At 37.5% G+C, this 25,343-nt stretch overlaps 1 pseudogene; it reads right to left on the bottom strand.

Moving 5' to 3' along the window:
- Nucleotides 1-243: 243 nt before the first annotated feature.
- LOC118997943 (NADH dehydrogenase [ubiquinone] 1 alpha subcomplex subunit 5-like) lies at nt 244-22,129 on the bottom strand (annotated as a pseudogene).
- Nucleotides 22,130-25,343: the final 3,214 nt, after the last annotated feature.

The following is a 25,343-nucleotide window of genomic DNA, read 5'->3' as shown; positions in this document are numbered from 1 at the left end:
GCATTAAAATAGAGGAATTTTTCCAGTTAACTTTCAAATCTTCCTAGAACCTCAATTTTTAAAAATATCCTCTTTGTAATAATTTGAATGAATGTTCTGACAAAAACTGATTCATGTCACTATTACCATAATCATCAGTCTTAAGTGTCCTAAAAATTCTGAATCCATTTTCTTGATTTTAAGATTTCAATAATATAGAAACATTTTTTTATATAAGAGAACATTTAATTATACTGGTTTCCCTTAAACACACAAGTCATTTGATGTTGATAACATTACCCATTGGTTGGCAGTTGGCTCTTTCACTAAAGGTTCCTACGGTTTCCATTGTACCATTTTTCACCAGGCTTAATTCATTTTCAGTCTGAAGAATCACCTCTTCTATTTGGCCACTCTGAAGTCAGTCTTCTAAGTTTTAAATATCTGGTTCCACTTTAACCATATCCAGCTTCTTGTTTATAATCTGTTCAGTATACTTCCTATACACTGCATTTTTAGGGCTTCGATCAAGAGCATCAAGAATCTTTGTGTACAGGATTCCCAGCCTCTTACTAGGATTCTCACAGAGAGCCAGCCCCACAGGCCAGGAGAGCTCTTCCGGAAGCCCACCACGACAGCGCCAATGCACTGAGTACCTCTCTCTGTTTCATTTCTGAGATAATTTGGGTTTTTCCTTTCCATGTCTTTCCTAAATTTAATCAACTGGATTTTTTAAATTTCTCCCTTTCTCCCCCACCATTTTTGTTTTTACTTCTGGTTCATGGCAGTGTTTTCTATCTTCAATCATTTGTTTGAATATATTTATTCCCACTCTCTTTGTCTCTGTCTCCCCGTGTCATGTCTATGAATTTTTTCCCCTACATTATGTCAGGCCTCTGATTAATGTAATTATGGTTTTGAAACTAGATTTTCAATAAATATAAAACTCTTCTATGTTTTAACAATAAATATGTTCCCTAAACCCTCATCCAAAAATACGTTTGCTGATTTCAGAGAGGAGAAAGGCGAGAGAAGCATCAGTATGAGAGGAACGTTGATCCGCTGGCTCCCACATGCGGTCCAACTGGGGAGCAAACCACAACCTTTCCGTGCGTCGGACAACGCTCCAACCAGCTGAGCCACCTGGCCAAGGCAAAACTTTTCTATGATTTTATTTTTCTATATTTGTCTGTATTTTGTCTCTATAGATTAGAAACTTAAGTATTTCTTATGAAAATCTTCAGTTAAGCTATCATAAACTGTTGCTTAAGGAAAGAAGCAAACGCTGATCACCTGGCTCTGAACTTTTGAGACTGAAATATTTCTTAACTTTTATCTAATAGTTCCATCCATCTACCCATTAAACCAGGTGAAAGGGTACCTGGATAGTGCAGCATTTCTCAAACTTTAACATGCTTATGAACTGCCTGATATATTTGTTCAAATGAATAATCTGTTTCAGTAGTTATGGGGTATCCTATAATCTAGATTTCTACAAACTCCCAGGTAATACCCATCCTGCTGGTCAGAAAACCACAGTTTGAGTAACAAAGTATCAGTGCTGCATGCTTTAGGCTTTTTTTCATGCGATTGAAATGGTCACATTTATTTCATTTCAAATTATGCATCTGATATCTTGCACCTCTATAATATTTGCTACAACACAAAACTCCTTGAAGGGTAATGTCAGGTCCCATCTCTTTCTTTGGCCATACCGCCAATGAGATTGTGTTCTTGCATCAGAAGACATATGCTGTCTTTTCCCCCCCTCTTTTTGTTGCTAGCCAACATTAATGCTTAATACCTAGACCTGTTAACCCCGCTAGTTTTTTTTAAAAAGATGATGTTTTAATTGTACCACTCCTTTTTCATTTATTAGCTGTAATGATTTTATAAAGAGCCTTTTTCTCTTATATTCTTAAGCTGTCCAGTAGCCCGGCTCAAATGGGAAAGTCAGGATAAATTCCCTTTATATAATTTTTAAGACAATGAATTGCTTCACTATCATTTTCAGAAAGTGACTAGTTTATGGGTTTACTTTTTAAGTATTATAAACCATGGCTTTCAACATAATTGATGGGTTGTAGTCCATTGCAATTCTCCATAAGTTTAAACAGTTCCATATTTGGTCAGTGGGGGCTGCTACAAGTTGGCTTTTGCACTTTCTGTAAGGACCCTGGCAGTATGTGACAGCTACTTTACTACCTTTTTTAAGACAGGGTGTTCTCGGCTCAGTGAGTACAATTGTTGCACTGGAATCAGTCATTTTCAAAGGAGTTATGGTTTCTTTTTATTTATTTTTACTTTTTATTTGTTGATTTTAGAGAAAGAGAGAGGAAAGGGAGGGAGAGAGGGGGAGGGTGAGACAGAGAGAGTGAGAGATTTGTGTTTCCACTTATTTCTGCATTCATTGGTTGAGTCTTGTACGTGCCCCAACTGGGAATCAGACCTTCAACCTCAGTATACTTGGAGGAGTCTCCAACTGGCCAGGGCTGTTATGTTTTTTTTCACTCGAAAATATTATTTCAAGTTCATGGTCTGGACACTTAACATGCTTGTTGCTCCCAAGTTGCTTATTATATAAACCATTTTTAGGTTTTTTTAGTTGACAAAGCTAGAAAATATTGTGTGTGTATGCACACAGATAATTATTTATATTTAAAGATCAAATACATTGTGGTTTTTTTTTTACAATGACACATCGACTTGCTATAAATCATGAATGTTGTTTTTTTCCCCAAGGGTAGGACAGTTAAACACATTTAAACACATTTTATGTCCCCTGATAATTCTCTGTGCTCAGCAGAGCCTTCCCTGACCCACTGTTTTTATTCATGCTCCTCAAAGTGTCAACGTTTTTCTCAGGTTCCCAACTCAATCTTAAAAAATGAAAACATGACCACAGATGTTTCCAGGGAGTTTCCTATCTGTATGACAGCAAAACTGTTTTTAGATTAGAATTTAAAACACTACAAGTTAACACTCTAAGTGCTACACCCAGTCAGTTTAAGATAAACTTATTTTACTGTGGAATATTTAACTGTTTTTCTCAAAGGATTGTAAATTTGTTTTTATCCTATATAGTGCCTCTAATTTAGGAATGTTTCAGACATATAGCCTTTGAAAACCAATTTGATAAATGTACAACATTGTAATATATAAAGAAATAAAGTTTTTGAGCAGCATAGATAATTCTTGTCTACCTCATATGTTAGGTTTCACCTTTAGATGTAAAGTTATTCTGATATATTATTTTCCTGATTCTGTTTAGTTGTTTGTCTCTGTCTTTTATATCTCACTGAGCTTTTTTAAGGCAATTATTTTGAGTTCTTTGTCAGATAGTAGATTTCCATTTCTTTAGGGTCAGTTAGTGGAGTTTTATTTGGTTCCTTTGGTGGTGTCATTGTCCCCTGATTCTTGTGATCCTTCTAGCTTCGCATTGGTGTCTGTGCGTGCGAAGAAAAGACATCCCCTCCAGTCTTCTCAGACTGGCTTTGGTAAGGAAGGCCCTTCAGCAATTGGCCCAGCCAGGGATTCTGGGTGGTCTGGCTGATGGGGTCCCCCAGCAGGCCAGAGTCTGCGGGGAGGTCTTTGTTCACCTCATTCACCCTCCCCTCTTGGGGGCACTCATGGGCTAAGAGGATCTTTCTTGGTTCTGGACTCAGAGGGGTGATATAAGCAAAGTGAAACAGTGCTCCTTACTCTTTTCAATGCATTTTTTTTTTTGGCTTGGTTATTTGTTTCTGTGCTTCACCCAGTTGATGTTAACTCTTACCTGGATTGCAGAACCCTTGTGAAGATTATTTTCTTTTGTGTTTGGTGGTTAGCTTGGTATTTCTGTGGGGTCATTAGAACTGGAACATACTGTTCGAGCCATCTTGCTGATGTTACTTCTCAGCATCTTTCCTTCCTTCCTTCCTTCCTTCCTTCCTTCCTTCCTTCCTTCCTCCCTCCCTCCCTCCCTCCCTCCCTCCTTCCCTCTCTCCCTCTCTCCCTCCCTCCCTCTCTCTCTCTCTCTCTCTTTCTCTCTTTCTTTCCTTCTTTCCTTCTTTCTTCTTTTTTAATGGCTTAGGCCTGACTCAAATACATGAGATATTTCATTTGAGTGTTTCTTTTTTGGAGTTGTATGTTTATTCAAAAGATGGTTTATGAAATAAAGCAATTTGTTTCCATTTGTGCAAGTCCTATTCTAGTAATTAGTAACAGATGAGATAGAAAGCATTCACTTTGCATTAAAATTTTTCAAATAGCCCTTTTCATATTGTTGCCTCATTTATTAAAACAAGTCACACTAAATCAGCTCTTCTGCAGAACAATCAGTCTTACAAAGAATCTTCAGTTAGGTTTCAACTCCCTCATATTTCCCCCAAGGGATGTTAAGATCCTAAAAATTACCATAAATGGGTGATTTGTTTACTGTAATTTTGACAGAAGTTGGGAAACTCTGAGTGATTTATTGAAACTACTGGGCATATTTTTATAGTAAAATATGCATCTGTGGTATTGTGGGATGGACAGGAGTCAAAGTGTATAGGGCATGCCCAACTGCAAGCGACTAATTACATCCCCCATCTCCTCCTCTTGCCCTTTTGTAACCCTAGCAGTAGCATTATGGGATATTTTAACAATAAATAAGGCTAGTTAATATAGTCTACAAATAGCAAGTTTGAAATTTTCAAAGTTTTTAACCCTTCTTAAACCTATCTGTCTATCTGAGCCCAGCCAGGGCTCAAGATGTCTTTTATACACAGAAAACTAGTAGACACAAATACTTTTATTTAATATTTTATAAATGGAGAGATGCTAAAAATAATTGTGTATGCTTTTGGATTGGCCAAATAGTCCATTTAGTTTTCTTCCATAAAATAAAAGACACATCTTTGTTTTTACCAATAACTTTATTGATTTGGATATTTTGAGTATGTCAGTTATCTCTCACTGTTGACTTCTAGTGGGTAGAGACCAGGAGTGCTGCTGAACATCTTCCAATGCATAAGCAAAGAATTATTTAGTCAAAATGTCAATAGTGCCAAGAATCTTCACAAATGGCTCTTCACACCTTTGATTAGTCACAGCACCTTCCCCATACAATTCACAATTTTTGGGGAAGTATTTCAGTATTTGACATTTTGGTATTTGGCATTTTTGGTATTTTGGTATTTGGTATTTTGGTATTTTGGTATTTGGCATTTTTACCTTTCTTGAAATAATAAATCATAATATGCTGAAAATGTTGCTTACTTTCTTCTATATTTAGTAGCAAAATAGCTACCCAAAAATTCACCAATTTTGATCTGTTTAAAAAATGCACATTGATAGTAGAACTGTCACAATATTGTTGTGACAATATTGTCACAAAATTGTTGCTAATGAAGTTAAAGACAACTAGGCACTATTAAAACCATCATATGAAAAAAACTAAATGAACTTTTTGGCCAACTCAACATTAATGATCATGCCATTATTTCAAAACTGTCCTGTTTGTCAAGACCAAGATATAAGATGAGTTGATAAATCAAAAAATGGCACTCTTTTCCCCTGTAGTAATGATATACAAAATATATGTTTCTGTACATTTGTATTTTTTAGGACAAATAGAAACAGTGATGGAAAATGTAAAGATTTCCACAGTAATCATCAATGAGTCGATTATAAAGAGTTTCTAGGACTTTCAGCCAAGATGGAGGCACATGTAGATATACTTCACCTCCTCACACAACCAAGAGAAGGACAACAACAAATTTAAAAACAAAAAAAACAACCAGAACTGCCAGAAAATCCAACCATATGGAAGTCCGACAACCAAAGAGTTAAAGAAGAAATATTCATCCAGACCTGTAGGAGGGGTGGAGATGGACAGCCGGGGTGGGGAGGACTCAAAGCAAGGGAGCAGCTGGAGGACCAGGGTGGGCAAGGTGGCAGCTGGCGGGGGAGGCATTCCCACATTCGTGTGCGGATAACTGGGAGAAACAACTGGGGAGCAAGACAGACCTCAAAACCCAGGGTTCCAGAGCTGGGAAATAAAGCCTCAAAACCTCTGACTGAAAAAACCTGTGGGGGTTGAGGCGGCAGGAGAACTTTCAGCTTCACAGGAGAATTCATTTGTTGGAGAGACCTACAGGGTTCTAGAACATACACAAACCTAGCCACCTGGGAATTGCACTAGAAGGGCCCAATTTGCTTGTGGGTAGTGGAGGAAGTGACGGAAAGCCTGAGCGAGTGGCATTGTTCCCTCTTGGACCCCTCCCCCATAGACAATGCCAAAACACAGCTGCCTGGGTTGCCCTGCCCAGGCAAATACCTAAGGCTCGACCCCTTACTATGTAACAAGCTTATTGAGATCCTCCCCCCAATATATATATATTTATTGTGTAAAATGTGTGTTGTGATTGTCACCAATTGGCCTACTTTGAGTCTAGAAACTCTTTATTTTTTAAATATATTTTATCGATTATGCTGTTACAGTTGTCCCATTCCCCCCCCCCCTTATTTCCCTCCACCCTGTACCCACCTCCCACTATCATTCCCCGACCTTAGTTCATGTCCATGGGTCATACATATAGGTTCTTTGGCTTCTCCACTTCCCATACCATTTTTAACCTCCCCCTGTCTATTTATATATATTTATATTTATATATAAATATATTTATATGTATAAATAAATATATAAATATATATATATACATGTATATATATATCCCAAAACAAAAAAAAACAGATCTAAGCTCCAGAAAAATTACAACTAAGTGATGAAGAGATATCCAGCCTATTAGATGCAGAGTTCAAAGCACTGGTAATGAGGATGCTCACAGAAATGGTTGAGTATAGTTGCAAAATAGAGGAAAAAGTGCAGGCAATGAAAAGTGAAATAAAGGAAGATGTATAGGGAACCAGCAGTGACAAGAAGGAAACTGGGACTTAAATGAACAGTTTTGAGCAGAAGGAAGAAATAAACATTCAACCAGAATGGAATGAAGAAACAAAAATTCAAAAAAATGTGGAGAGGCTTAGGAACTTCTGGGACAAGTTTAAATGTTCCAATGTCCAAATCATAAGTGTGCCAGAAGGAGAAGAGGAAGAGCAAGAAATTGAAAACTTACTTGAAAACATAATGAAGGAAAACTTCTTTAATCTGGCAAAGGAATTAGACTTCTAGGAAGTCCAGGGAGCTCAGAGAGTCCCAAAGAAGTTGGACCTAAGGAAACACACACCAAGGCACATCATAATTACATTAGCTGAGATTAAAGATAAGGAGAGAATCTTAAAAGCAGCAAGGAAAAAGGAGACAGTTACCTACAAAGGAGTTCCCATAAGACCACTAGCTGATTTCTCAAAAGAAACTTTGTAGGCAAGGAGGGGCTGGAAAGAAGTATCTGTAGTCTTAAAAGGGAAGATTACTCTACCCAGCAAAACTATCATTTAGAATGGAAGGGCAGATAAAGTGCTTCCCAGATAAGTTCAAGTTAAAGGAGTTTATAATCAACAAGCCCTTATTATGTAAAATGTGAAAGGGACTTAGATATCTAAGAAATAGAATATCAAAGTATGAACAGTAAAACGACAACAAACTCACAACTATCAACAACCAAACCTAAAAAAACAAAACAAAAAATGAACTAAGCAAACAAATAAAACAGAAACAGATTCACAGAAATAGAGATCACATGGAAGGTTATCAGTGGGGAGGGGAAGGGGGGAGAATTGGGGAAAAGTTACAGTGAATAAAAAGCATAAATTGTAGGTACAAAATAGACAGGGGGAGGTTAAGAATAGTATGGGAAGTGGAGAAGCCAAAGAACGTATATGTGTGACCCATGGACATGAACTAAGGTCGGGGAATGATAGTGGGAGGTGGGTACAGGGTGGAGGGAAATAAGGGGGGGGATGGGACAACTGTAATAGCATAATCGATAAAATATATTTAAAAATAAAGAGATTCTAGACTCAAAGTAGGCCAATTGGTGACAATCATAACACACATTTTACAGAATAAATTAAAAGACCCAAAAGACTTGTCAGTGGCCTCGTTGTCACTAATGTGTTCTTATTCTCAGGGTAATCATTTACCAAAGCATTAAAAATTAATTTGTAAGAAACTCCATTGGGATACTTCACTTTTCTCCATTCTTATTTTGTTCATTGTTAAAATAAAATTACCAGAGTCTTTCAATCCTGTACTCAAAAAGTAGATTCTGCATTTCCAAACCACTGAGCTCCAGTGGCCAGGGCTATATCACACCTTTTTTATCCAATTTTCCATGAAAGCACATTTCAGTTGTTTTTTATAACTCATCTTTTAGTTATTTTCTCTTTTATTGTATTTTTTCCATTACCACTTATCCCTCCATGTTCTCTTCCATGTCCACCTACCCCTCTCTCACATGTAATCACCACACCATTGTCCATGTCCATGAGCTTTTTATCTTTTTTTTTTTTGCTTGATCCTTCCACCCCTCTGAACAACTCCCAACCTTGAGCAATCAGCCTGCTCTGTGAGTCTGTATTTATTTTGCCTCTTAGTTCAGTTTGTATGTCTTCTTGAAAAAAAAATGTCTGTTCAGGTCTTCAGTCCATTTTTTAACTGGATTGTTTAGGTTTTTTGGTGTTGAGTTGTGTGAGTTCTTCATATATTTTGGATAGTAACCTCTTTTCAAAGTTGTTTTCAAACATCTTCTCCTATTTGTTTGGTTGACTCTTCTGTTGGGAGTTTCTTTGCTGTGCAGAAGCCTTTTAGTTTGATATAGTACCATGCATTTATTTTTGCCTTTACTTATCTTGCCTTTTGGTGTCAAACTCATAAAATCCTCTGTAAGACTTCAGTCCATAAATTTAGTACCTATGTTTTCTTCCATGTAATTTATTGTTTCTTATAACAGGTCTTACATTTAGCACAGGTCTAAGCACAGGTCTGTATTTAGGTCTTTGATCCATTTTGAGTTAATTTTTGTATATGGGGACAAACAGAAGTCGAAGTTCATTCTGTCGCATCTGGCTTTCCACTTTTCCCAGCACCACTTATTGAGCAGGCTTTATTTTTTCCATGGTATGTTTTTGGTTCCTTTGTTAAAAATACTTGCTTATATACATGGGTTTATTTCTGGTCCCTCAATTCTTTTCCATTGGTCTCTCTGTTGGTTTCCTGCCAAAACCATGCTGTTTTGGTTATTGTCATTTTGACTATAATTTGAAGTCAGGGAGTGTGATACCTGTGTTTATTCTTTTTTTTACTAGAATGCTCAGGCTATCTGCATTCTTCCGGTTTCATACAAATCTTATGATTCTTTTGTTCTATTTATTTAAAAAATGTCAATGGGATTTTGGTGGTGATTGCCTTAAATCTGTATATTGCTTTGGGTAATATGGCCATTTTAACTATGCTGATTTTTCCAATCCTTGAGCATGGACTCTTTTTACATTTCTTTTTTTAAAAATCATGTCTTGTAATTTTCAGTGTATAGGTCCTTCAAATTCTTTGTTAAGTTTATTCCTAGGCATTTTATTCTTTTTGTTGTAATTGCAAAATAAATTGTTTTTTTCCCACTTGATTTGCTGAAATTTCATTTTAGTACATTGTAATGCAATGGAATTTGTACATTAACTTTTTTATCCTGCAAATTCACTGTATATGTTTATTGTTCCTAGTAGGGTTTTTTTTTGGAGTCTTTAGGGTTTTATATATAAAGAATCATGTCATCTGTAAAAAGTGACAGATTTACATCTTTATTCTGAATTTAGATGCTTTTTATTTCTTTCTGTTACTTGATTGCCCTGGCTAGGACTTCCAGCATTATGTTGAGTAATAGTTGTTTACCACCCATTCTTTTTCTTTTTTAATCCTCACCTGAGGACATTTTCTTTCATTGCTTTTGAGAGAGAGAGGATGGGAGAGAGAACTTTGATGCAAAAGAGAAGCATCAGTTGGTTGCACGTGACTTAGAACCAAATCTGCAACCTTTCAATTAGGAGACAACCCTCCAACCAACTGAGCTGCACCGGCCAAGGCTTCCACTTATTCCAAACAACTGATTTTAAATGGAACAGCCTTGGGCACATAGGAGTCCTCCTCCCGGAGGACCTCCTCCCTTTCTTCTCAGACAGGATTACCAGCACTCCTATTGTACATGCTTGCGGATGACTTTACAGTTATCTATAACTGAGATCAAAGAATAAAAAGTAATTACCTAAGACTGAATAACTCTAAAAAGAAATTTAATTGTGCTTAACTAACAATATAAGAACATTTACCATTTTCTTGATTTATCAGTTTTAAGGTTATCCTATTACAAACTGGAACATTTAAAAAATAATGTGTCATGTAATGGTCTCCTTACGATTCCGTAAAAACCCTAAATAAACACCTTAATGTACAAAATAAACTAGAACATAATTTCAAAATTTTAAGAAATAGATGTTATAAAAATCAAAGGCTTTTCACCAAACTTCTTGAATGATTAAATATTAGGCAAATTGCCTTTAATGTGTCTTGTTGCTTTTTATTACCATACAGTTGTTTTCATAGTTTCAATAAAAATGTGACTTCGTGAGGCATGGTAAGTTCACTGTTGATATACAAGGAGTGTTCTTCTCATAGGGAGATGATGACGCAATGTTCTCTCCAGCACTCCCTCCAAGATTTGGGTTTTCTTAGACTCACAGGTAAGAACATCACTTTCTGGCAGGATCAGAATCTTGAAGATCTTAGAGAATGGTGTTTACATTTGTAGGCATTGCAGGCAAAACTGTGGTTACTCTGGATGGTATTTGAACCCTAGCCTTAAAGTAAATAGTTATAGGGGCAATAAAAGTACTCCTGGCAAATAAAAGTGGTTAACTTATGGCCCTCGAAGCCTCTAGAGAAAAGTGAATATCAAGGTCTAGTTTTAAATGTCTCTGGTTATGCAACCATATTAAGAAGGACATTTTTATTTCTTAATTAAAATAAGTTTAAAAAACACTCAAATAAGCGAAACTTCACATTATTGGTACTGAATTAGAAAATAGCTAACCAATGTATGTGGTCAAATGTATGTGGTCAAATCTTCACTTATGTGATAATACAATTTGACTAGAAGCAGCAACTGAGAATGCAAAATGGATACCTCACTTTGTTGCCATTTGACTAAGCATCTCACATAAGAGTGATTGGCAAGAACACCAATTTGTATTTTCAGGTATACTTTGAAAAGCAAAAACATTGTGTAGAGTGATAATCTCGAAATAAGTGAAGCCCTGAGCCCTTTCTCTAAGCATCTAACTCTGACTTTTGCAATACTTTCAAAATGTAAGTATGCTGATCTCTGATCATTGTATGTGTGCAAATCAAGTTAGCAAACTATTTTTTCTCAGCTTGAGCACACTAACTATGAATTTGGTAACATTTTTGTTTGTGTTTTGGTCTTTAGTACCTCTTGTGATTGTTTGTTGTTTTCTGTACAGCCAGTTTTTCTGGAATCGATTTTGTAAATCATTGAGATAAAAATTTATTTTTTTCCATGCTGTCCCCCTCTGGGTTTTCCTCTCACAGAGTCCATCTGAGGGCGGCAGAGTATCACCTGCAGATTGGGCAGGAACCAAAAAAGTGGTTCAACTAGGATATTTTACTTAGTTCATTTTGTTTGGTTGTGCAAATCTGCCTTATACCTTCACAACTGAGTCATTTAATCCTTGTTTTCAAGCTTTTCCACTGAATTTGTATCAGTAAAATTACTTGCTAAAACCACATGCTTGGCTCAAGTAAGATCATTAACAAATGTTAAATTCACCTTTTTCTGTCCTCAGTGATAATAAATATTTACTCTATGTTTTTGCTGTGAATCTTTTTTTTCTTAACACCACCATTTTCAATTCCATAGATTTTTTTTTTCAAAATAGCTTTTATTTTGGGGGGGTTGTGTAGAAAGAGAAACCCTAAGAATGAGATACCATAGATTATTTTCTCTTCCCTAATGTAATATTAATATGCTCTGGATTCAAAAGGAAAATGAACACCTATCTTTTCACAGAAAGAAAGTGATTTGGGGGACTCTACTGCCTCTCAGTGGTTTATTTAATGTTTATCTTAATTACGATTTTTTAAAAAAATTAAAAACCTAACATTTGCAACAATAGATTTTTTAGTATTTTGTCTTTGGTGAGTTCTTATAACTAATAGCAATGTAAATTATCTTGTGTTATGTGTGTGTGTGTATTCTCACTGATTAAACACTCAGAAGCCATGTTACAAAAAAAAAGTTCATGTTCTGCTTCCCCTGCAACAGGATTGTTGAACGAGTCTATATGCAAGAGTGATTGACATGCCAAGCCAGGATGAGTAGAGGAAATGGTTAGCTCGGAAAATTTTACCTCTCTGAACATTCATTGTTCCAGGTCTAGGCACTAATAAGTTTTTTAATTTATATTTTGGTGACCTAACAGCAGAGAGCTATATTTCATTTTGAGACTCCTGCCTGTTAAGTTGACTTAGTTCAGCTTTGTTTGAGTGTGGGAGTGTGTATGTGTGTCCGTGGAGAGGGGACTACATTACTTAGGTAGTTTTTCAATGTGTTTTCACATTGATTTATGTACTTCATTCTGTGCAGCTATTTTTTAAACAGGAAAGATTGCTCTAAAGTAACTTTTTTTTACCATTCGCAGAAATAAAAACTCCATTCAAAATTTTACCTCTTCATCTTGGGTTTCTGAACTATTTTGTGGAGGATCCCTCCACCCCCACCCCCACCCCGTTTGGGGGGCTCTACCCACAGAGCCCTCCCTCCCCTATCTACCATAGATAAAAATAAGTCTACCAAAACATGATCTGTTTGGGGAGGAAATGTGGCCAATCTCTCAAAGGAGAAGGGCTAGGAGCCTTTTCCTCAATGGGCTTTTATTGGCTTAAATTTTCACAGGAATACAGGTAAAGCTCATCAGTCATTGTCAGACAGTAAGGGTCAAATAATAAGTAACATATAAAGAACTATGAAGGCTTATTCTGAGTCAGGGTCAGTTAGCTAAAGGGCTATAAAACTTTGGGGAACAAATTCATTTCATGCTTGGACCCTTATCAGAAAGCTGAGAACTTTCTTAGCAAAGCAGGCTTCACAGGATTTTATGTATTCTTTCTTAGGCCTGATGGCGCCCGGGGAACCTGCACTTTCCAGCCCAGGGCTGCACTGCCCTCTGTCATTGTTTTAGGCTTAAGTCAGGCAGGGGAAGTAAGGCAGCCAAGAGATTGGGAGACTTCTTAAAGACAGAATGAGGACTCAGGCTTTGTCAAAGCCGAGGGGCGAGGGTCCATCACCATCTTTTTCTCTCGCCCACCAAGTCCTTCCATGAGGGCCCCTTTGTGACTGACCATGCCTGTTTTACGTTGTCCCTCCCCCGAGGAATTGAGGAATCCTACCTCAATTCCTCGCCTAACCAGTCAGGCTCTGGGCCAAGCAGGGGAAAGTAAAGGGGGCAGAGGTGGCACCCCTGACAGGGAGAGAAGCTTTGTCTCCGTAGTGGCTTATGGTCCCACGGCCTCTCACTCAGCCTTAGCCAGGGGGGCGTTACAGCTTCTAAAACCAGGCAGGACAGTTCCCAACATCGCCCACCCCCAACATCCAAGGTAGAGTCACTTTTCACCGGCTTATAAGATGTGAGGAAGAGAACACTGACCCCCATGCAGTGCTAGACACCACCTTGATTAGCATCAGATCTGCAGACTCAACCTCTGCATGATTTGGGAACATTTGCACAAAAGGAAGAGACCAAAAGGATAAGCCCAGCATTAGCTTATATATTAGTTTGCTAGGGCTGCCATAACAAAGTACCACAGGCTGATTTGCTTAGAAAATGGATATTTATTTTCTCACAATTCTGTAAGAGTCCAAGGTCAAAGTGTTGACAGGCTAGGTTTCCTCTGAGGCCTCTCTCCTTGGCTTGTAGATGGCCATCTTCTCCCTGTGTGTTCATGAAGTCTCTCATCTCTGAATGTCTGGGTACAAATTCCTTTTATAACCAGTCATGTTGAATTAGGGCCTACCTTAAGCATCCGAATTTTAAGTGATTTCTTTAATGACACTGTCTAGAAATACAGTCTCATCCTGAGATTCTGGCGTGTTAAGGCTTTAACAGAAGAATTTTAAGAGGCACAATTCAGTCCACAGGAGCTGAGGTAGTGGATCTTGGCTCTCAGAGAGCAATGTCCTTCCCATATATTGGAAGCTATTACAATTTAGCTCGTTCAGACCCTTCAGGAAATGGCTATTAAACTACTGAACTCAGTGATAAAGTGAAGAGACATCATCCCAGGGAATGTCAGTGGGTCCTTGTTGCCAGAGCTCCTGAGACGGCCATGCTTCCCGCCCTGTCAAAGGCCTGGTGTTCAACACTCCCTCAAATAAAATGAGCTATCTCAGTAGTTTTCAAAAACTGTCCTTTCTAACTTAAAATTATCTCTTAATTTTAATTAATTAATTTTCTTAATTTCTTAATTTTTAGAACACATTAGAAAGTTTAAAATGGTTTAATATTTAAAAATAAGTAAAATGTTTATAACTTTTCAAAAGAATTGACATCATCGCATTAAAGACCAACCTTGTGAAGAGCATACATACATCTTTAGATTATTTCTTACTAAAGTATCAAGTTATCAAAGCATCAAGTTATCAAGCATTAAGTTATCAAAATAATAGATATCACATTGTAGATACATAATCTCTGGAGTAAAGAAAGATTTCAAAGAGAAGTTAATAATTTAATGTACATAATACTATATTTACTGAACACATATTTATCAAACATTTACTATATAATTTTATATAGTTTAAAGCAAGCACTGTGGTGGTTACAAAGAACAAAACAAAAAACCCCAAATTCACTAATTCATGCACCCTATCCTCAAAGGATATATAATGTAGACGGAGAGACACTGAAAACCTAAAATGTTGTGTGGAATGTTGAGAATCCTCTTTACACAAAGAGCATACTATTCTCTAAGTCAGTGATTTTCAACCAGTGTGCTACAGAATTTTTAAAACGTGCAATACTTGACTATTTTTTTTTAGTCAGGGGTACTGACCTCTTCTCCCTGAGAATGTCAAAGAAAAAAACGACAACAGACAACACAACAATAGCCACACAGTGTGAATGAATCAAAGATATACCTATTTTTCGTCAGACCAGCAAAAAATATATTTTTTGCTGTCACAGAATTTTAGTCATTACTTTATGTGTGCCATGAGGTGAAAAAAGGTTGAAAATTGCTGCTTTCAGTTATATTAGCACAGGTATTATACTGCCAAAGCAAATATAGAAATTACCAAAATGTAAGGTAGGAAAACTAAGAATACGTTTGATTCCACAAAAACAGCTGGATTTTCCACAAGGTCAATCATTTATAATACAGGGATTTCAAAAGAGCAGTCAAAAGTAAACTTTGACTGCAAAATAAAGGCTATAATGATTCTAATGAAAGGTCCTGCATTCCTGTGTGACTTCCAGGACAAGAACAGTTCCTTCTTTTGTATGTCTAAGGCATGAGAGTAAAAAAGAGGTTATGGGAAATTGTTTTCGGGACGCACTTGGCCACCTTGTCCTTTAGACTGATTGTGTGGTGCTGTACAACTCTGGAGGAAACAGAATAAAATGCTTCACTTACTACACACTTGCTTGTAAAAAGGTAATTGAAGAAACATAAATCACGTGTTTATAATAGTGCTATCTCAGAACATATATGAGCAAGTACATCAGCTTTTTCTTATTTTTCCACTTTATATATTAAAAAAAACTAAAACCTAGTCTCTAAATGCAATATTATGGCACCACCTACTGGAGATTTAGAAGACATACAACACTCAAATTTCGACTACAAGCATTTAAAAAATTATCAATAAAATGGTCAAAATGTCCAATATATACACACTGGTGAAGGCATAGAGAAATTTCACAAAATCACTAGTAAATGTTTATGTTAGGGGAGTCTCTAGTTCAACCATTTTCATTTTGGGTACTATTAACCAGATGATCTAATTTGGATTAATGAAAGTGAGATACATTTATCTGCTACCCAGAACACCAACTTATTAACCTACAATGAAAGATAATTGCTTAGAAGCAAAATGTGGTTCTATTTTTGCATCAATCTCTTTGAGAAACCCGATTAAGTCTAATTGGATAAACATGTCACAGATTGGGTTTTCTGGAAGACCACACTGACGCAGAGGAGGACTCTGAGCATCAAGGCCGTGGCCAGTCCAGGGTAGAACTCTGGATCACATAGGCTCTGCACTGGGCCAAAATGGCCTGACCTTCGCTCCACGCAACAACGGGACCCCAAGTGGGAACTCCAAGGAGGGCTGGTCCCTGAGTGAAGCAGCCTTCCATCCTGAGGCAATCCCTGAAGGGCCTGCCTGTAAACCACCCGCCTGCAAGGGGATCTGGGTGGCTCCTCTTTGTAGACACTTAATTAGTTTGGGATTAGGGTCATCTTCACTGTATTCTATTTCCAGCTACTTTTTACCCAGGATGATCTTTGGCCTTCTTGAAAAGTTTTGTAATCCCTCCACGAGGGATTTCGGAGAGACTGTAAAGAGATTTTAAGGCTGCATTTATAGAAACATTTAATTCTTCTACCTTTCTAAAATTCTTCCTCTTCACTGGATAACTGCTATCAAAACCAAGTCAAATTCTTTCCCAGCATCAACACGTGAGAGAATTTTTTATGCTGATTTCTGCAAATGTTTATATTTACCTCTTAGTCATGGCTTATGTGAAATCATTTTTAAAACCAGATTTCTGATGACCAACACTTGTCGTTTTCTATTTCCTATCTTTCCGGGTGCAAGTTGTTCGATCCACATCCGATCTGAATTCGCTACTGCCAGATCCGAACCGCTGTCACCGTCAATATGTAGTCAGTGCAAAGGAAAAGTTCCGGAGATTTTTCAGAACATTTGTAGCCACAAACCCACATCTCCAGATTAGCAGTTTGTGATTGTAAATTGCGCCCTCTAGAGGAAAAGGAGAAAAGACATGTTTCTTTACTGTTACTCTGGGTAGGTTTTCTCCTTTTCCTGACGCTTTTTTTTTGCCTGGGACCTAGATGTAACGTTCTTTCTTCTGCTTCCTGGCCTGAATTAAGTTTTATCAAAGATCCAGTTACAGCGAGAGTAGAAGCTTTTACATAAAACACGTGAAAATTAGGTAGAAAAGTTAATTTTAGAATAGGAAAACAGCAAATTCATAAAAATACGATAAATGCCAATAAAATTAAATCTAGTCATCTGAATATTTTTCTTACATACTTCAGCAATTCTATAATTTTTTATGGGGAGGCTAAAAGGAATTCAGTCTTCCTTTTGGTGTAGTTGATACGCATGGAATCAGGCTTTCTTGATTCTTTGCCATTGAGGCTACTTCTCACTTTCTTTCCAGGCTAATGGGTACATTGAAGCTGTTTCAATATTTAATCCAATATGGTAAGTACTTTGTTCGTGGGGGGGGGTAGTATTTTCTAGCTGCATTGGCAGACTTGGAAATCTAAGTCTCTGTGGAATTTTTGAAGCCATTTCAACATGCCTTCTCTCTTTCTCTCCATTGAAACCCCCTTGTCAAGATATCCGGCTCTTTGTCTTCATTTTACTCAGAAGCATTTATCACAGACGACCACTTCCTACATTTAGAAAAATTCTTCTGTCTTGGACTAAAAGACACCAGACTTTCTGACTTCTTTTGACATTTCTATTTCCTTTGCTGGATTTCCCTCCAACACAGCACCTTTGAATCCTCCTGAAAATTCAGGCCCGAGGCCCCCTCTCTTCTCCCGACATAACCCTATCACATTTCACGCATTCCCTTGCCTTCACCGGCATCTCAGAGCTGACGATTCTTAATTTATGTCTCTAGGGGGACAATTCTGCTTCACGCTCCACACTTATAACTCCAACTGCAAACATATACATACAGAAAATTAAACCATACCAAGCCACATAAAATTGAAAGCAAGTTCAGGGGCCATGCAGATGTCCCTTCCAATCATGTATCTTTCCTTCCTCCTAGAAGTTACCATTATCTGGATTTACACAAGTAGCTGTCCTTTTAAAATTTTACCTGGATTTTTTCTTGAACATTAAATAAATGGAATTATACTGGGCATACATTTATCTCACTACTTTCACTATTATTTTTATGTTGACACGTGTTGTCATTTGCTTTTTGTTATATTGTATTTCATTATATGAATATCCTTAAATTTAGGTTTACTGTTGATGGATATGTGGGTTGTTTCTAGTTTTTTGCTAGTGTAAATAGTGCTTCTAAGGACATTTTTGTATGTGCAAACATCACACTACACATGTACATAGATATTAGGAAAAGTACTAAGGAATTACTAAATAGTGTGCTCATAACTTTAGATGTCTTAAATTAACACCAAATGCTTTTCCCAAGTGGTTGCAATATTTACATACCCACAGCACAATTTGTGTTCCTATTGCTGCATACACAACCCATGACAATGGGACGGTGCCAAATGTTCTTTGCCAATCCTGTGGGCCTTTGGTGGTATCTCACAGTGGTTTTAATAGCATTTACCTGGTTATTAATGAGGTTGAGCACTTTTTCTTGTTTAGCAATCGTTTGTATATATTTTCTGTGAAGCCCCTGTTCAAGTCCATGTTTACATCAGAAGGAAAGATTGCAGTCATAGGCCCTCAACCAATTCCAAGACTCAAGTCAGTTTGCAGCTCCAGAGTCACCTGAATGAAGGTGACACCCCTTGAGAAAGTTCCTAATTCTGCAGCAGAAACATCCGTACTCTCAGTCATAACCTCCCCCTAAAGGGACTTGTGCCCCTTTGCCAAGGTCATTGCACTTTGGGGAACACAACACAATCTGGCATTCCCGATATGCTGCACACTGTATCCAAATTGATACTAATCCCTGGGGATGGAGGAATGCCACTGTAGCACGAACACCCACAGAGCAGAAATTTATGTAGGTTAGGTAATTAGTTTGGGGTTAGATTCATCTTCATTGTATTCTATTTCCAGCAACTTTTTACCCAGGATGATCTTTGGCCTTCTGCAATAGTTTGGTATTAGAGCATTTAATTTCCTGGGGGGTTAGACTGCCTGAGCCCCCCTGGGCTTTTTTGCAGCACCATAGTGTCCACGTCCTTTTGCACTCATCCACACAGGGGAGCCTCTCCCAGCTTCGCCAGTTGTTCTCAGACCTACTTGCAGAAGATTCCCATCAGATTGGGGTCATCTCACCTCTGCCTTGTCTTCATTAGTTTTTATTGCCTTGTCCCCTTGCACACCGTGAAGACCTCCTACAACACTGGTTTGTCTTTCCACCCTCTCCATGGACTCTTCTGATGAACAGAAAGCTTAATTTAATGTGTTCACACTTATCAAAAATTTCCTTCATGTTGAATTTTCTGTTGAGAAATCCATTATTAATTTAAGATCTTAAAGATTATGCCCTTATGCTATCATCTAAAAGATTTATAGACCTCTGTGAGTTAGTCATCATGGAATAGCTGGTATCAGAATAACTTTCCTGCCACCAATGCCCACAATGCATGAAACAACTATTTTCAGTGTTTGAACGATGGATAGTGCAAAGGTGCATCACCAGGTCACCTCCCTGGAGACACTGTCAAACTTGGGATACGCAAGCACAACCAAAAAAGGAAGCTTTCTTACTGGATACAATTCCCAGGACTACTGAAGGCATGCCGAGGCTCCAAACTGTCACACTTAATTTTTATTTTTCTAAGAAATTAAGTTGCCTCTTTGAAAAAATGATTCTTATATATTTCTTAAATAATCAATTTTTTAATGATTGCTACTTCAAAGTTTAATTAATGTGGTGTGTGGAAGTGTGAGCACAGCCTAATTTTCATCATTATTGGAAGGGGTGGGGACAATTATAAGCAGTACCCCATTTCCTTTCAATGCTTAGGCTTGTGATTTAAGAATGCCAGCTTTTAAAATAAGGACCAGGCAGAAAAATAATGCTATTTTCCACTTAAAATGTATCAGTTTTGTTAACATAAATATTATATTGATATTTTATCATTTTAAAATTAATGTATTTTCACAGTTTCAAATAGCAATTGCTATTACTGGCCCAAACGAAAGCCCCTTTAGGCCCTCAATAATTTCCGAGTGTGGAGAGGTGCATAAATGCATAAATGTAGAATTATGCATCTGTATAATTTGTAAAAATCAAATTACACTCAGCTCCTGTTCTGGATCAATAGAAACATTTTTTTTCAAGGTGGGAAAAAAGCTCATTCATAAATATCAGAAAAACATTAAAACACAAGGAGATACCTAGAATTAAAAACAGATGAAAAAAATTTTAAAACTCTAGGGAACATATTAATATAATAAAAAGACAAGCAATATGCTTTTTAGATAAGATTGAATTATATAAAAACTCCATAATTATTCTGCATAACAATCTGTGTAAACCAATGTATTTGAAATAAAAATGTAAAATTTTTATTTGAAAGAAAGTTGAATACTTCTAAAATTTACCTGTTAAACTATAAAAAATTCTGGAAAAAATAGGTATTGGGGTGTGTTGAGGGGTACACTTAACTTAGACAGGAAAACGTGTATGTTACATATAAAGCATTTTAAATTAATGTTTAAAACAATAATAATTAAATTAGTAATGGTTGTGAATAGACAAAACAAATGGAACTGAATAGTGTTTAAAATATCAAATATAAAAATGTATTATCTGGTAGAGATCACAGTTTAGATCAGCAAGGGAAAAGAATTATTGTTTCTATGAGTGGTATTAGACAACGAGATAATCTTGGCAGAAGTTTGTGAATCTTTACCTCACCCCTTAAATTATTTAATGTAATTTTTAATTGCATTATAGACTGATATAAAAACAATCATGAATGTATCAGAACAAAACATGGGTATTTTTATAACTTTGGACAGAGAAAATTCTTTCTAAACATGTTATCAAAGGCAGATATTATAGAGCAGGTCAACAGATCTGATTAAAATTTAAAAGTCATAATATTATAAAAAGTCACAATATTATAAACAATAAAATGACAGAAGAAAAAAATACTTGGAATTTGTGTAATAAAAGATCAGTGATTCCTAACATGGACAATAGCAAATTTATAGACATGTGCTCCCACAAGAAAAAGTGGAGAGGGCACAAGAAGGCAGTTATCAATAAACAGAAACAGCCATTACCATTTTGAAGTATATTCTCTTTCACTAAACATAATAATACAATAAACTCTGGCTGTTACTGAAAAACCTTAAAAGACTGACAATATTCTGTGTTGTTGAACTTGTGAAGAAACGCATGTTGTGCACTAGTGGTGGCAATGTAAACTGGCATCATTTTGGTAAGTTTGACAATTTAACTCAAAATTTTAAATTTGTATACTCAGTAACTCTGAAACTATACATTTAGAAATTAAGCAGAAAGATGAAAGTATATAGTCTACACATAGACATAAGCAGCAGCCTACACTGTATGTTCATGAGTAAATTAAAGTATGCTTTCCTTATCATCAAATACTGTACTGATAGTATAGACTAGTAAGACAGGTAGATTGATACATAATTCTTAAAATATGTACTGATTGTATTTTTGTTTTATGAAAATCACTTGCAGTTGTGTTGCGTGTCTGTCTACCCACACATGCATGGGAAGATGTCCAGAGGCATCAGCAAAAAGTGTTGTATCTATTTCTGGGTAGACAGATGAATTTGGGTAGATTATTACTGTTGTATCATTACATACATTTCATTTTATATGCACACTACTGGGCAGATTATTATGTGGCATGTGTGCAAAAAATGTGTGGATAGGCATGGATTCATAGTATATACATGTTTGCCACTGCTTTTAATAATAAAGCATTAAGTAGCATCATAAAAATGTCTCATTTGACAGAAAAGAGCAACGAGATTTCAATCAGAACTAGTGCATTTACTCGAGGTACCAGAGATAGTTTTTAAATATATTCCTGAATATTTAGTGCTTTAGGGATTAACATCTTGGATAAAAAGGAGCCTTTGAGAGGAACTAGTGTGTTGGTTCTTTACCTGTCTCGCAGCTCCAACTCAGCTCCACCTTTCCACCCTCTGTCCAATGGAGCTCCGTGATGCTGGTGTTGGGACCCTGCAGACTGCATTGCATTTAGGTTTTGCCAATAAGTTCTAGACAGTTGGTAGGGAAACGAGATTTACTTCTCAGTCTTTGTCTGCCCATCCTACCCATGTTGATCTAATAGTGTCAGTTGATTCCAGTCTTCAACTACTTTAAGAACTCCTAGAACTATCTTCACTGCATCCCTCTGAAGTAGCAAGAGCAGTTAAGTGAGGTGGTGGACTTCCTCAGACTCAGCAACAACTCCATGGGTACTTGGAGCTCCAAGTTTCTGGTACCTTTTGTTTCTCTACCCCTAGGAGTGGCTGCATCCTGCAGTCAGGATCTCTGGGTTACCTTCTAAAGTCTCTACCACAACTCCTTGGTTGAAATGCCTAGTGCAGGCTTCTCGGATTGGACACATGCTGCTGGAGGCGCTATCTGATGTGGAGAAGTGGTTCGTGACAGGGTCAAGACAGAGACACAAATGCTGCAGGCCAGCTTGCTCAGGTCAGCACTCTGGAGAGTGTGTGTGAATGTTGCCGAGTATAAGTAGAGGAAGATGTTCCTGTCAGTAAGGGGCTGGGGCATCTCCATCCAACAGAACTTTCTACAATAATGAAAATATTCTAAAACACATTGTCCAATATGATAAGCCAGCAGTCACATCGCTGTTGGGCATTTGAAGTGTGGCTAATATGAAAAACTAATTTTATTTGGTTTAAACTCAAATAGCTACAGGTGGGCAGTGGCCATCGCATTGGACAGTGGAGGTGTAAGGTGACTGACTGGAGGGCTGGAGGACATGCAAGATTTCACCTCTATGAAGTTATCAGATATTTTAAATGGGATTGGGGTTTACAAAAACAAGAGATGCTGTCCTCTAAAGAAGCTCAGTCCAGCAATGGAAGACAGACATGTATGAACTCTTTGAAAGATAATTCTGCCAACCATGTGGAAGACGGATTGAAGGAACAAGGTCAAATAGAAGTCACTAGAGGCCAAATCCAACGGTCCAAGTTTAAAGATGAGACCTCATCAACAGTAGAAATTAAAGGGATGCATGAGCAAGTACTGAAAAATTTGACCTGTTGCCTTGGCTGCATGGCTCAGTTGGCTGGAGTCATGTCCCATACATTGAAAGGTATGGGACAAGGCTGGTTCGATTCCCAGTCAAGGCATATGCCTAGGTTGCAGTTCTAATCCCTGGATGGGATGTATAAAGGGATCAATATTTCTCTTTCTAAAAATCAATAGAACCATGTCCTCAGGCAAAGATTAAAAGAAAAAAATATTGACCTGTTGACACTTTGTAATCAATAGGAAATAAAAGTAGAACTGAGAAGTTCCCACTTTTAGATTATTATATAACCAAGAGAATAGAGAGAATCAGGCTTGGGGAAAAAATGATGAATTCAGGCTTGGACTGAAAGTTTGAAGTGCCTGTGAAACATGCCAGTCTGTATGTTGAACAAACAACCGGAAATATATATGGACCTAGATTTCACAGGGAAGGTTTGCTTAGAAACACAGATTCGCAAATCAGCAGGTAGGCAGGGCAGGAAGACAAGGTAGTAGACATGCCCGCCCAGGAAAGGCGAAGAGTGACAAGGGCCCTTGACAGCCATGACATTTCGGGAACAGAAGGAAAACGACAAGCAATGCAGGTAGGAGTTAGAGTAGCTCAGAAAAGCCTATCTCAGGAAGGCAGGGGTTTTAAAAATCAGGAGCAAGAGTAACCTAGTGACAAGTACAAAAAGGACTGACAATTACTGAACATTATGTGGCAGGGATTACCTAAGTGTTTTATATATAGAAACCCATTTAATCTTTTAAGAATCCTGCAAGGCGGGTTATTCTGTAATTCTATTTTATAGATGGAGAAATAGGCATAGAAAGGCCGAGCTCACTCGAGGTCCACACACAGCTCGCTGAACCAAGATCCTGGACCTAGGCACTCTGGTTCTGGAGCCTGCACGCATATACCACCCAGGAGAGACAAGTCCCATCAATTAAAGACAGAAAAGCACAAACCAAAATAAGGACGCTCTATGGCTGAGGGCCAATCACTAATCCCCCCACCTTTTCATGTGATATAGACTAATGTGAAAAGCACATTTCTCCACCTGAGTGCTGTAGCTAGGTTCAGTTAGTCTCTCAGGGTAGGGCCACAGATCATGTTGGAGAAACACCAAATGTCCTTACTTTAAAGTCTCTTAAGAACCCACATGATAGGACTGCTCACATGCTTTTGAGCACAACTAGGGTTAAGAATTCTAGCCTTGAACAATGACAACAAAAAGAATACTAGCCTAGCTCTAGATTACTGGAAAGGGGAGAGGATCACTCACTAAAAGGCAAATATTGATGCTGTACAGGCCTTAGGCTAGTACAAGGCAAAAAAAAAAAAGAGTGAACTTTTTGAATTTTGTAGAAAAGCAACTCTCCCAAAATAAAGGCTGTATTTAAAGTTCTAAGTTCACTTTATATTACACTTTATATTCTCCTCATAACATTGGACTTTCAGTAATGTCCGTCTCCTTACCACATCCTGGTTAACTAGTAATTGTCTATACATTTACAGGTACAAAGAAGAAAAGCTGACAGGGTGGGTCCTAGCCAATGTCCTCACTGTTCTTAGTAAAGCTAAGACATCACCGTTTTTACTGGAGCTGGCGCTGAACAGGAGGTTGAGAAAGGCAGTGAAGGCTCAAAATAGTCAGAGAAAACCGGTGTACGGATGAATGAGGATTTCTGAAATTCTGGCATGTGTGCATGTGTATCTTCAAATTGTGTGCATAGTTCTGTCAATCATGCCTTATTTAATTTTAAGTACTATTGTATTATTCATTAGTATTTGATTATAAGTCATCTTTACCAAAGCTAATTAGAAAAAGTACTAGAGGCTAAGAAACTACAGGAGGGGTAAAGAGAAAGGATATGTAAAAGAGATGGTACCTCATTTTTGTAAAAGCAGTAGCTTTCTCCTCCTAATCCACCCCCCCCCCCCAAACCCACTACTGCTTATGTCTGTTCACTGTATATACAGGGGAGCATTACCCAAACGTGGAGCGGTACGTGGCCACAATGCTTGACGGTAGTGCCTCCAGGCTGGGGGTCAGGTGGGGAGTGGAAAAGAGATGTGGAGTAGGTAAGAGTAAAAACACTGGTGAAGTAGAAACAGATCCATGATATAATGTCAAGTAAAACTAATGAAATAAACATTTGAACAAGGTCAAGTCAACATGGACTACTGCACT

Source organism: Sturnira hondurensis, unplaced genomic scaffold, assembly GCF_014824575.4.
Source record: "Sturnira hondurensis isolate 20B ecotype Veracruz unplaced genomic scaffold, ASM1482457v3 Scaffold0013537, whole genome shotgun sequence".
Taxonomy (NCBI): Eukaryota; Metazoa; Chordata; class Mammalia; order Chiroptera; family Phyllostomidae; genus Sturnira; species Sturnira hondurensis.
Note: the sequence above shows the minus strand (reverse complement) of the source record. Positions and strands in the feature narration are given on the sequence as shown.